At 43.5% G+C, this 12363-nt stretch overlaps 6 non-coding genes and 2 pseudogenes across 6 annotated transcripts; all 8 read left to right on the top strand.

Annotated features, from left to right (window-relative positions):
* Positions 1-731: 731 nt before the first annotated feature.
* Positions 732-851, top strand: LOC148881249 (5S ribosomal RNA; annotated as a pseudogene).
* A 1165-nt stretch (positions 852-2016) lies between these two features.
* LOC148881248 (5S ribosomal RNA) lies at positions 2017-2135 on the top strand. Its single transcript, XR_016114050.1, has one exon. It is a non-coding gene; the product is annotated as a 5S ribosomal RNA (ribosomal RNA).
* Positions 2136-3294: 1159 nt separating this feature from the next.
* Positions 3295-3413, top strand: LOC148881247 (5S ribosomal RNA). The gene has a single exon (XR_016114052.1). It is a non-coding gene; the product is annotated as a 5S ribosomal RNA (ribosomal RNA).
* A 1155-nt stretch (positions 3414-4568) lies between these two features.
* Positions 4569-4687, top strand: LOC148881246 (5S ribosomal RNA). Its single transcript, XR_016114051.1, has one exon. It is a non-coding gene; the product is annotated as a 5S ribosomal RNA (ribosomal RNA).
* A 1152-nt stretch (positions 4688-5839) lies between these two features.
* LOC148881245 (5S ribosomal RNA) lies at positions 5840-5957 on the top strand. The gene has a single exon (XR_016114054.1). It is a non-coding gene; the product is annotated as a 5S ribosomal RNA (ribosomal RNA).
* A 1155-nt stretch (positions 5958-7112) lies between these two features.
* Positions 7113-7231, top strand: LOC148881244 (5S ribosomal RNA). The gene has a single exon (XR_016114049.1). It is a non-coding gene; the product is annotated as a 5S ribosomal RNA (ribosomal RNA).
* A 1163-nt stretch (positions 7232-8394) lies between these two features.
* Positions 8395-8513, top strand: LOC148881243 (5S ribosomal RNA). The gene has a single exon (XR_016114053.1). It is a non-coding gene; the product is annotated as a 5S ribosomal RNA (ribosomal RNA).
* A 1179-nt stretch (positions 8514-9692) lies between these two features.
* On the top strand, positions 9693-9812 carry LOC148881242 (5S ribosomal RNA; annotated as a pseudogene).
* The last annotated feature ends 2551 nt before the right edge of the window (positions 9813-12363 follow it).

Here is a 12363-nt window from a genome sequence, read left to right as displayed (position 1 = left end):
TCTCCCCCATGTTTTGCTCTTTATAATTTTAATTTTTCCAATGTATTGAATAAACTACATAACTTTGTTTTTCATTTGAAAGCTTATCTTTTGGATGTACTCAATTTTGCCTTCAAGTGTTTATCGGTTTGAAATAAGTAGGAATTTTGTGTTGCCAAAGGACTCTGTAGTTTTTCATACAGCCCTGCAATGTAAGGTAACGCTACTGCTCCTCCCTTTTAGAGTATCTTCAGCATTTTTGTTTAATTCCCTATCCTTTTCTTTTGACATTTATTATGATTACTGTCCGACTGGTCCTTGACGCCCTCTGCTGACGAAATCACACAGCGACACTGATCTCGTATCAACCATTTCACCACATAATATTCATAGTTATACATAACATTGTTAAGCGCCTTTCAAAGCTCTAAAGGCCCTTAACAGTCACGGGATAAGAACGTTTTTTTGTGCGAGTGAACAGAGGCAACCATTCGCGCCAGCGTTCACTCTACCCGGAATGAATGGACGAAACGGATTGCATTGGAAGTCAAAGAAAAGTTACCCCACGTTAACGCATCAGCTGGCCTCACATGCACCTATTTGACAACACGACACAAATAACAAACCTTCATCGATTCAAGCCTGTATTTGGAAAACCAAATAACCATCACCCGACAAGAACGAACACCATGAGCAAAGAAAGACGTTCTCCCTGCAACACTATAAAGAGGGATTTTCTGGCACACTCCCTCGCTTACGCCAATACTACCCTGAGAACGCCCGATCTCGTCCGATCTCGGAAGCTAAGCAGGGTCGGGCCTGGTTAGTCCTTGGATGGGAGACCGCCTGGGAATTACCAGGTGCTGTAAGCTTTTTTTTTTTTTTTTGCAGCCACCCCAAATACTGTGGGCCGAGAAATGGTCTCTCCCGTTCGCGATCCGATTTCACACTATTCATTTCACGATCACCCCCGACGCGATTTTAAACGGCTTCCCACACGTTGATTTTACGCTTGAGTCGCTGCGTGTAACGATATGGCTTTCCGGCAGAGGGAGCTGTCCGCATGGGGGACCGTCATGACAGTACTCGTACGCGAAGCAGAAACTGGGCTTCTGCGTGCTGGACAGCTTCTTTTACTCCCCTTTCAAACCATCTATTTTCCTTTCGCTACAATTTTAACCTCATTGTCGTCAAATGAGCGGTAGCTAGCTTGAAGGTGCATATGTACTGCAGATTGAGGCCCACTCGTATTATCCCATGCGGTGTTGATAAAGTTTTTTTTTTTTGAGAATTTGTTTAGTCTCCCCCATGTTTTGCTCTTTATAATTTTCATTTTTCCAATTTTCAATGTATTGAATAAACTACATTACTTTGTTTTTCATTTGAAAGCCTATCTTTTGGATGTACTCATTTTTGCCTTCAAGTGTTTATCGGTTTGAAATAAGTAGGAATTTTGTGTTGCCAAAGGACTCTGTAGTTTTTCAGACAGCCCTGCAATGTAAGGTAACGCTACTCCTCTCCTTTTAGTATCTTCAGCATTTTGGGTTTAATTCCCTATCCTTTTCTTTTGACATTTATTATGATTACTGTCCGTCTGGTCCTTGACGCCCTCTGCTGACGTAATCACACAGCGACACTGATCTCGTGATCAACCATTTCACCACATAATATTCATAGTTATACATAACATTTTAAGCGCCTTTCAAAGCTCTAAAGGCCACTTTACAGTCACGGGATAAGAACGTTTTTTTTTTGTGCGAGTGAACAGAGGCAACCATTCGCGCCAGCGTTCACTCTACCCGGAATGAATGGACGAAACGGATTGCATTGGAAGTCAAAGAAAAGTTACCCACGTTAACGCATCAGCTGGACTCACATGCGCCTATTTGACAACACGACACAAATAACACCTTCATCGATTCAAGCCTGTATTTGGAAAACCAAATAACCATCACCCGACAAGAACGAACACCATGAGCAAAGAAAGACGCTCTCCCTGCAACACTATAAAGAGGGATTTTTCTGGCACATTCCCTCACTTACGTTCATACTACCCTGAGAACGCCCGATCTCGTCCGATCTCGGAAGCTAAGCAGGGTCGGGCCTGGTTAGTACTTGGATGGGAGACCGCCTGGGAATACCAGGTGCTGTAAGCTTTTTTTTTTTTTTTTTGCAGCCACCCCAAACACTGTGGGCCGAGAAATGGTCTCTCCCGTTCGCGATCCGATTTCACTTTTCATTTCACGATCACCCCCGACGCGATTTTAAACGGCTTCCCACACGTTGATTTTACTCTTGAGTCGCTGCGTGTAACGATATGGCTTTCCGGCAGAGGGAGCTGTCCGCATGGGGGACCGTCATGACAGTACTCGTACGCGAAGCAGAACTGGGCTTCTGCGTGCTGGACAGCTTCTTTTACTCCCCTTTCAAACCATCTATTTTCCTTTCGCTACAATTTTAACCTCATTGTCGTCAAATGAGCGGTAGCTAGCTTTGAGGTGCATATGTACTGCAGATTGAGGCCCACTCGTATTATCCCAGCGGTGTTGATAAAGTTTTTTTTTTTGAGAAATTTGTTTAGTCTCCCCCATGTTTTGCTCTTTATAATTTTCATTTTTCCAATGTATTGAATGAACTACATTACTTTGTTTTTCATTTGACAGCCTATCTTTTGGATGTACTCATTTTTGCCTTCAAGTGTTTATCGGTTTGAAATAAGTAGGAATTTTGTGTTGCCAAAGGACTCTGTAGTTTTTCAGACAGCCCTGCAATGTAAGGTAACGCTACTCCTCTCCTTTTAGTATCTTCAGCATTTTGGGTTTAATTCCCTATCCTTTTCTTTTGACATTTATTATGATTACTGTCCGTCTGGTCCTTGACGCCCTCTGCTGACGTAATCACACAGCGACACTGATCTCGTGATCAACCATTTCACCACATAATATTCATAGTTATACATAACATTTTAAGCGCCTTTCAAAGCTCTAAAGGCCACTTTACAGTCACGGGATAAGAACGTTTTTTTTTTTTTTTGTGCGAGTGAACAGAGGCAACCATTCGCGCCAGCGTTCACTCTACCCGGAATGAATGGACGAAACGGATTGCATTGGAAGTCAAAGAAAAGTTACCCACGAAAACGCATCAGCTGGACTCACATGCACCTATTTGACAACACGACACAAATAACACCTTCATCGATTCAAGCCTGTATTTGGAAAACCAAATAACCATCACCCGACAAGAACGAACACCATGAGCAAAGAAAGACGCTCTCCCTGCAACACTATAAAGAGGGATTTTCTGGCACACTCCCTCGCTTACGGCCATACTACCCTGAGAACGCCCGATCTCGTCCGATCTCGGAAGCTAAGCAGGGTCGGGCCTGGTTAGTACTTGGATGGGAGACCGCCTGGGAATACCAGGTGCTGTAAGCTTTTTTTTTTTTTTTGCAGCCACCCCAAATACTGTGGGCCGAGAAATGGTCTCTCCCGTTCGCGATCCGATTTCACTTTTCATTTCACGATCACCCCCGACGCGATTTTAAACGGCTTCCCACACGTTGATTTTACTCTTGAGTCGCTGCGTGTAACGATATGGCTTTCCGGCAGAGGGAGCTGTCCGCATGGGGGACCGTCATGACAGTACTCGTACGCGAAGCAGAACTGGGCTTCTGCGTGCTGGACAGCTTCTTTTACTCCCCTTTCAAACCATCTATTTTCCTTTCGCTACAATTTTAACCTCATTGTCGTCAAATGAGCGGTAGCTAGCTTTAAGGTGCATATGTACTGCAGATTGAGGCCCACTAGTATTATCCCATGCGGTGTTGATAAAGTTTTTTTTTTTTGAGAATTTGTTTAGTCTCCCCCCATGTTTTGCTCTTTATAATTTTCATTTTTCCAATGTATTGAATAAACTACATTACTTTGTTTTTCATTTGACAGCCTATCTTTTGGATGTACTCATTTTTTGCCTTCAAGTGTTTATCGGTTTGAAATAAGTAGGAATTTTGTGTTGCCAAAGGACTCTGTAGTTTTTCAGACAGCCCTGCAATGTAAGGTAACGCTACTCCTCTCCTTTTAGTATCTTCAGCATTTTGGGTTTAATTCCCTATCCTTTTCTTTTGACATTTATTATGATTACTGTCCGTCTGGTCCTTGACGCCCTCTGCTGACGTAATCACACAGCGACACTGATCTCGTGATCAACCATTTCACCACATAATATTCATAGTTATACATAACATTTTAAGCGCCTTTCAAAGCTCTAAAGGCCACTTTACAGTCACGGGATAAGAACGTTTTTTTTGTGCGAGTGAACAGAGGCAACCATTCGCGCCAGCGTTCACTCTACCCGGAATGAATGGACGAAACGGATTGCATTGGAAGTCAAAGAAAAGTTACCCACGTTTAACGCATCAGCTGGACTCACATGCGCCTTATTTGACAACACGACACAAATAACACCTTCATCGATTCAAGCCTGTATTTGGAAAACCAAATAACCATCATCCGACAAGAACGAACACCATGAGCAAAGAAAGACGCTCTCCCTGCAACACTATAAAGAGGGATTTTCTGGCAGATTCCCTCGCTTACGGCCATACTACCCTGAGAACGCCCGATCTCGTCCGATCTCGGAAGCTAAGCAGGGTCGGGCCTGGTTAGTACTTGGATGGGAGACCGCCTGGGAATACCAGGTGCTGTAAGCTTTTTTTTTTTTTTTTGCAGCCACCCCAAACACTGTGGGCCGAGAAATGGTCTCTCCCGTTCGCGATCCGATTTCACTTTTCATTTCACGATCACCCCCGACGCGATTTTAAACGGCTTCCCACACGTTGATTTTACTCTTGAGTCGCTGCGTGTAACGATATGGCTTTCCGGCAGAGGGAGCTGTCCGCATGGGGGACCGTCATGACAGTACTCGTACGCGAAGCAGAACTGGGCTTCTGCGTGCTGGACAGCTTCTTTTACTCCCCTTTCAAACCATCTATTTTCCTTTCGCTACAATTTTAACCTCATTGTCGTCAAATGAGCGGTAGCTAGCTTTAAGGTGCATATGTACTGCAGATTGAGGCCCACTAGTATTATCCCAGCGGTGTTGATAAAGTTTTTTTTTTTTTGAGAATTTGTTTAGTCTCCCCCATGTTTTGCTCTTTATAATTTTCATTTTTCCAATGTATTGAATGAACTACATTACTTTGTTTTTCATTTGACAGCCTATCTTTTGGATGTACTCATTTTTGCCTTCAAGTGTTTATCGGTTTGAAATAAGTAGGAATTTTGTGTTGCCAAAGGACTCTGTAGTTTTTCAGACAGCCCTGCAATGTAAGGTAACGCTACTCCTCTCCTTTTAGTATCTTCAGCATTTTGGGTTTAATTCCCTATCCTTTTCTTTTGACATTTATTATGATTACTGTCCGTCTGGTCCTTGACGCCCTCTGCTGACGTAATCACACAGCGACACTGATCTCGTGATCAACCATTTCACCACATAATATTCATAGTTATACATAACATTTTAAGCGCCTTTCAAAGCTCTAAAGGCCACTTTACAGTCACGGGATAAGAACGTTTTTTTTGTGCGAGTGAACAGAGGCAACCATTCGCGCCAGCGTTCACTCTACCCGGAATGAATGGACGAAACGGATTGCATTGGAAGTCAAAGAAAAGTTACCCACGAAAACGCATCAGCTGGACTCACATGCACCTATTTGACAACACGACACAAATAACACCTTCATCGATTCAAGCCTGTATTTGGAAAACCAAATAACCATCACCCGACAAGAACGAACACCATGAGCAAAGAAAGACGCTCTCCCTGCAACACTATAAAGAGGGATTTTCTGGCACACTCCCTCGCTTACGGCCATACTACCCTGAGAACGCCCGATCTCGTCCGATCTCGGAAGCTAAGCAGGGTCGGCCTGGTTAGTACTTGGATGGGAGACCGCCTGGGAATACCAGGTGCTGTAAGCTTTTTTTTTTTTTTTGCAGCCACCCCAAATACTGTGGGCCGAGAAATGGTCTCTCCCGTTCGCGATCCGATTTCACTTTTCATTTCACGATCACCCCCCGACGCGATTTTAAACGGCTTCCCACACGTTGATTTTACTCTTGAGTCGCTGCGTGTAACGATATGGCTTTCCGGCAGAGGGAGCTGTCCGCATGGGGGACCGTCATGACAGTACTCGTACGCGAAGCAGAACTGGGCTTCTGCGTGCTGGACAGCTTCTTTTACTCCCCTTTCAAACCATCTATTTTCCTTTCGCTACAATTTTAACCTCATTGTCGTCAAATGAGCGGTAGCTAGTTGAGGTGCATATGTACTGCAGATTGAGGCCCACTCGTATTATCCCATGCGGTGTTGATAAAGTTTTTTTTTTTTTGAGAATTTGTTTAGTCTCCCCCATGTTTTGCTCTTTATAATTTTAATTTTTCCAATGTATTGAATAAACTACATTACTTTGTTTTTCATTTGACAGCCTATCTTTTGGATGTACTCATTTTTGCCTTCAAGTGTTTATCGGTTTGAAATAAGTAGGAAATTTGTGTTGCCAAAGGACTCTGTAGTTTTTCAGACAGCCCTGCAATATAAGGCAACGCTACTCCTTTCCTTTTAGTATCTTCAGCATTTTGGGTTTAATTCCCTATCCTTTTCTTTTGACATTTATTATGATTACTGTCCGTCTGGTCCTTGACGCCCTCTGCTGACGTAATCACACAGCGACACTGATCTCGTGATCAACCATTTCACCACATAATATTCATAGTTATACATAACATTTTAAGCGCCTTTCAAAGCTCTAAAGGCCACTTTACAGTCACGGGATAAGAACGTTTTTTTGTGCGAGTGAACAGAGGCAACCATTCGCGCCAGCGTTCACTCTACCCGGAATGAATGGACGAAACGGATTGCATTGGAAGTCAAAGAAAAGTTACCCACGAAAACGCATCAGCTGGACTCACATGCGCCTATATTTGACAACACGACACAAATAACACCTTCATCGAATCAAGCCTGTATTTGGAAAACCAAATAACCATCACCCCGACAAGAACGAACACCATGAGCAAAGAAAGACGCTCTCCCTGCAACACTATAAAGAGGGATTTTCTGCCACACTCTCCCTCGCTTACGGCCATACTACCCTGAGAACGCCCGATCTCGTCCGATCTCGGAAGCTAAGCAGGGTCGGGCCTGGTTAGTACTTGGATGGGAGACCGCCTGGGAATACCAGGTGCTGTAAGCTTTTTTTTTTTTTTTTTTGCAGCCACCCAAAATACTGTGGGCCGAGAAATGGTCTCTCCCGTTCGCGATCCGATTTCACTTTTCATTTCACGATCACCCACCCCCGACGATTTTAAACGGCTTCCCCACACGTTGATTTTACTCTTGAGTCGCTGCGTGTAACGATATGGCTTTCCGGCAGAGGGAGCTGTCCGCATGGGGGACCGTCATGACAGTACTCGTACGCGAAGCAGAACTGGGCTTCTGCGTGCTGGACAGCTTCTTTTACTCCCCTTTCAAACCATCTATTTTCCTTTCGCTACAATTTTAACCTCATTGTCGTCAAATGAGCGGTAGCTAGCTTTGAGGTGCATATGTTATGCAGATTGAGGCCCACTAGTATTATCCCATGCGGTGTTGATAAAGTTTTTTTTTTTGGGAGAATTTGTTTAGTCTCCCCCATGTTTTGCTCTTTATAATTTTCATTTTTCACCAATGTATTGAATAAACTACATTACTTGGTTTTTCATTTGACAGCCTATCTTTTGGATGTACTCATTTTTGCCTTCAAGTGTTTATCGGTTTGAAATAAGTAGGAATTTTGTGTTGTCCAAAGGACTCTGTAGTTTTTCAGACAGCCCTGCAATGTAAGGTAACGCTACTCCTCTCCTTTTAGTATCTTCAGCATTTTGGGTTTAATTCCCTATCCTTTTCTTTTGACATTTATTATGATTACTCTCCGTCTGGTCCTTGACGCCCTCTGCTGACGTAATCACACAGCGACACTGATCTCGTGATCAACCATTTCACCACATAATAGTCATAGTTATACATAACATTTTAAGCGCCTTTCAAAGCTCTAAAGGCCACTTTACAGTCACGGGATAAGAACGTTTTTTTTGTGCGAGTGAACAGAGGCAACCATTCGCGCCAGCGTTCCACTCTACCCGGAATGAATGGACGAAACGGATTGCATTGGAAGTCAAAGAAAAGTTACCCACTTAAACGCATCAGCTGACCTCACATGCGCCTTATTTGACAACACGACACAAATAACACCTTCATCGATTCAAGCCTGTATTTGGAAAACCAAATAACCATCATCCGACAAGAACGAACACCATGAGCAAAGAAAGACGCTCTCCCTGCAACACTATAAAGAGGGATTTTTTGGCAGATTCCTCTCTTTACGGCCATACTACCCTGAGAACGCCCGATCTCGTCCGATCTCGGAAGCTAAGCAGGGTCGGGCCTGGTTAGTACTTGGATGGGAGACCGCCTGGGAATACCAGGTGCTGTAAGCTTTTTTTTTTTTTTTTTTGCAGCCACCCCAAACACTGTGGGCCGAGAAATGGTCTCCTCCCGTTCGCGATCCGATTTTCACTTTTCATTTCACGATCACCCCCCGACGCGATTTTAAAACGGCTTCCCACACGTTGATTTTACTCTTGAGTCGCTGCGTGTAACGATATGGCTTTCCGGCAGAGGGAGCTGTCCGCATGGGGGACCGTCATGACAGTACTCGTACGCGAAGCAGAACTGGGCTTCTGCGTGCTGGACAGCTTTTTTTACTCCCCTTTCAAACCATCTATTTTCCTTTCCGCTACAATTTTAACCTCATTGTCGTCAATAGAGCGGTAGCTAGCTTTGAGGTGCATATGTACTGCAGATTGAGGCCCACTCGTATTATCCCATGCGGTGTTGATAAAGTTTTTTTTTTTTTTGAGAATTTGTTTAGTCTCCCCCATGTTTTTGCTCTTTATAATTTTTTATTTTTCCAATGTATTGAATAAACAACATTACTTGTGTTTTTCATTTGAAAGCTTATCTTTTGGATGTACTCATTTTTGCCTTCAAGTGTTTATCGGTTTGAAATAAGTAGGAATTTTGTGTTGCCAAAGGACTCTGTAGTTTTTCAGACAGCCCTGCATGTAAAATTTTATTAAGGTAACTCTACTCCGCTCCTTTTAGTATCTTCAGCATTTTGGGTTTAATTCCCTATCCTTTTCTTTTGACATTTATTATGATTACTGTCCGTCTGGTCCTTGACGCCCTCTGCTGACGTAATCACACAGCGACACTGATCTCGTGATCAACCATTTCACCACATAATATTCATAGTTATACATAACATTTTAAGCGCCTTTCAAAGCTCTAAAGGCCACTTTACAGTCACGGGATAAGAACGTTTTTTTTTGTGCGAGTGAACAGAGGCAACCATTCGCGCCAGCGTTCACAGTCTACCCGGAATGAATGGACGAAACGGATTGGCATTGGAAGTCAAAGAAAAGTTACCCACGAAAACGCATCAGCTGGACTCACATGCACCTATTTGACAACACGACACAAATAACACCTTCATCGATTCAAGCCTGTATTTGGAAAACCAAATAACCATCACCCGACAAGAACGAACACCATGAGCAAAGAAAGACGCTCTCCCTGCAACACTATAAAGAGGGATTTTTCTGGCACACTCCCTCGCTTACGGCCATACTCCCTGAGAACGCCCGATCTCGTCCTCCGATCTCGGAAGCTAAGCAGGGTCGGGCCTGGTAGTACTTGGATGGGAGACCGCCTGGGAATACCAGGTGCTGTAAGCTTTTTTTTTTTTTTTTTGCAGCCACCCCAAATACTGTGGGCCGAGAAATGGTCTCTCCCGTTCGCGATCCGATTTCACTTTTCATTTCACGATCACCCCCGACGCGATTTTAAACGGCTTCCCACACGTTGTCGTTGATTTTACTCTTGAGTCGCTGCGTGTAACGATATTGGCTTTCCCGGCAGAGGGAGCTGTCCGCATGGGGGGACCGTCATGACAGTACTCGTACGCGAAGCAGAACTGGGCTTCTGCGTGCTGGACAGCTTCATTTAACTCCCTTTTCAAACCATCTATTTTCCTTTCGCTACAATTTTAACCTCATTGTCGTCAAATGAGCGGTAGCTAGTTTTGAGGTGCATATGTACTGCAGATTGAGGCCCACTCGTATTATCCCATGCGGTGTTGATAAAGTTTTTTTTTTTTTGAGAATTTGTTTAGTCTCCCCCATGTTTTGCTCTTTATAATTTTAATTTTTTCACAATGTATTGAATAAACTACATTACTTGTTTTTTCATTTGAAGGCTTATCTTTATGATGTACTCAATTTTTGCCTTCAAGTGTTTATCGGTTTGAAATAAGTTGGAATTTTGTGTTGCCAAAGGACTCTGTAGTTTTTTCAGACGGCCCTGCCAAGTAAGGCAAACACGCTTACTACCTTTCCTTTTAGAATCTTCAGCATTTTTGGGTTTAATTCACTATCCTTTTCTTTTTGACATTTATTATGATTACTGTCCGTCTGGTCCTTGACGCCCTCTTGCCTGACGTAATCACACAGCGACAATGATTATCGTGATCAACCATTTCACCACATAATATTCATAGTTATACATAACATTTTAAAGCGCCTTTCAAAGCTCTAAAGGCCACTTTACAGTCACGGGATAAGAACACGTTTGTTTTTTGTGCTGAGTGTGAACAGAAGGCAACCATTCGCGCCAGCGTTTCACTCTACACCGGAATGAATGGACAGAAACGTATTGCATTGGAAGTCAAAGAAAAGTTACCCACAAAAACGCATCAGCTGGACTCACATGCGCCTTATTTGACAACGCACGAAACAAATAACACATTCATGGATTCAAGCCTGTATTTGGAAAACCCAAATAAACAATCAACCCGACAAGAACGACCACCATGAGCAAAGAAAACCGCTCTCCCTGCCACAACACTATAAAGAGGATTTTTCTGGCAGATTCCCTCGCTTACGGACATTTTTACCTGAGAACGCCTGAGATCTCGTCGACACATCTCGAACTACTAAGCAGGGTTGGGCCTGGTTAGTACTCTGGATTGGGAGTCCGCCTAGGCTCATTACCAGGTGCTGTAAGCTTTTTTTTTTTTTTTTTGCAGCCCCCACGCACAAACCCTGGTGGGCCGAGAAAATGGTCTCTCCCGTATCGCGATTCCACTTTACTTTTTCATTATCACTGTAACACCCCCGACGCGATTTTAAACGGCTTCCCACACGTTGATTTTACTCTTGAGTCCGCTGCGTGTAACGATATGGCTTTCCGGCAGAGGGAGCTGTCCGCATGGGGACCGTCATGACAGTACTCGTACGCGACAGCAGAACTGGGCTTCTGCGTGCTGGACAGCTTCTTTTACTCCCCTTTCAAACCATCTATTTTCCTTTCGCTACAATTTTAACCTCATTGTCGTCAAATGAGCGGTAGCTAGTTGAGGTGCATATGTACTGCAGATTGAGGCCCACTAGTATTATCCCAGGCGGTGTTGATAAAGTTTTTTTTTTTTGAGAATTTGTTTAGTCTCCCCCATGTTTTGCTCTTTATAATTTTAATTTTTCCAATGTATTGAATAAACTACATTACTTTGTTTTTCATTTGACAGCTTATCTTTTGGATGTACTCATTTTGCCTTCAAGTGTTTATCGGTTTGAAATAAGTAGGAATTTTGTGTTGCCAAAGGACTCTGTAGTTTTTCAGACAGCCCTGCAATGTAAGGTAACGCTACTCCTCTCCTTTTAGTATCTTCAGCATTTTGGGTTTAATTCCCTATCCTTTTCTTTGACATTTATTATGATTACTGTCCGTCTGGTCCTTGACGCCCTCTGCTGACGTAATCACACAGCGACACTGATCTCGTGATCAACCATTTCACCACATAATATTCATAGTTATACATAACATTTTAAGCGCCTTTCAAAGCTCTAAAAGGCCACTTTACAGTCACGGGATAAGAACGTTTTTTTATTGGGTGCGAGTGAACAGAGGCAACCATTCGCGCCAGCGTTCACTCCTACCCCGGAATGAATGGACGAAACGGATTGCATTGGAAGTCAAAGAAAAGTTACCCACGAAAACGCATCAGCTGGACTCACATGCGCCTATTTGACAACACGACACAAATAACACCTTCATTCGATTCAAGCCTGTATTTGGAAAACCAAATAACCATCACCCGACAAGAAACGAACACCATGAGCAAAGAAAGACACGCTCTCCCCTGCAACACTTTAAAGAGGGATTTTCTTGGCACACTCCCTCGCTTACGTCCATACTATACCCTGAGAACGCCTATCTCTTCCGATCTCG

This window comes from Hippocampus bargibanti, unplaced genomic scaffold, assembly GCF_051943395.1.
Source record: "Hippocampus bargibanti isolate YZ-2025 unplaced genomic scaffold, ASM5194339v1 Contig00282, whole genome shotgun sequence".
Classification (NCBI taxonomy): Eukaryota; Metazoa; Chordata; class Actinopteri; order Syngnathiformes; family Syngnathidae; genus Hippocampus; species Hippocampus bargibanti.
Note: the sequence above shows the minus strand (reverse complement) of the source record. Positions and strands in the feature narration are given on the sequence as shown.